Source organism: Elephantulus edwardii, unplaced genomic scaffold, assembly GCF_000299155.1.
Source record: "Elephantulus edwardii isolate Elephantulus edwardi_28Jun2011 unplaced genomic scaffold, EleEdw1.0 scaffold00065, whole genome shotgun sequence".
Lineage (NCBI taxonomy): Eukaryota > Metazoa > Chordata > Mammalia > Macroscelidea > Macroscelididae > Elephantulus > Elephantulus edwardii.
In genome coordinates, this window is record NW_006399815.1 from 2,252,421 (window position 1) to 2,253,533 (window position 1,113).

The window sequence follows — 1,113 nt, forward strand, 5'->3', positions numbered from 1 at the left end:
AAAAAAATTATATTGACTCTTAGAATCACATCCTTTGGGGGGGGCGTGGGAAATCCTTACATTGTTGGTTACTGTTATGGTGCTCTGATGGTGAAGTCTATAAAGAATTGTACTGTGCTAAAAACCCAAAGGCAGTGACTCTCTGATATTCAGAATTTTCCAGAGGCCCAATGGGAGAAAGGTGAACAATCTCCTTTCTTGCTATATACAGCTTCCTTCTAGATGGTCAGCTACAAGCTGGGTCTTCTAGAGGGCAATGAGAGAATTGAGTGAGTTTGGATCAGACTGTATTCCATCAAAATGTGTGCTAGAATCCAAATTCCTATATTGTGGTTGTAATCTAATCCAATCACTTCCCATAACATAATGTAATATGATCAGTCCTTTGAAATGGCCACACCAATGTATGGTGGATCCTAAATCTAATTAGTTCTGAGCTATATAAAAAGTTGAATAGCTACAGAGATGCATATGCATGCATGAGGAAGACAGACACCATGTAGGGGTTATCAACTGTTATAGTTATCTAATGTTACCCATGGTGGACAGTGTTTGGTGGAGCTCCCTGATTAAAATAAGCTTAGCAGCAGGAGTGGCATCCACTGAAATAGCTTGCTTCCACAAACTCTGTGAACTTGGAGAAATGATGAAAGTTATACAAATGTTCAGGTCTTTCATTCACAGGGTCACTATGAGTCGTCTTACAACTCAACGGCACTTAACAACAGCAGCAACAATGTTAATAATGTTGTTGTTGTTGTTGTATGCCATCGAGTCAGAACTGACCAATAGCTGACCCTACAGTGGGTTTTCAGAAGCAGTTATTACACAGGAGGAGATTGCCCATTCTTCTCCCACAGAGTAGCTGGTGGATTTGAACTGCATGGCTTGAGGATTGCAGTGAAGCTTCTTACCATTAGGTCCTCAGAGGTTCTTAATGTTACTATGTTGTTGTTGTTGTTGTTATGTGCTGTAGAGTAACTTGTGACTCATAGCAACCCTATGTACAACAGCCCTAAACTCTGTTCTGTCCTGTGCCAATCACACTGTCTCCAATACACCCACCCCTATTACCCCAGTCACTGAATCAATCCACCTCATAGAGGGTTTTTC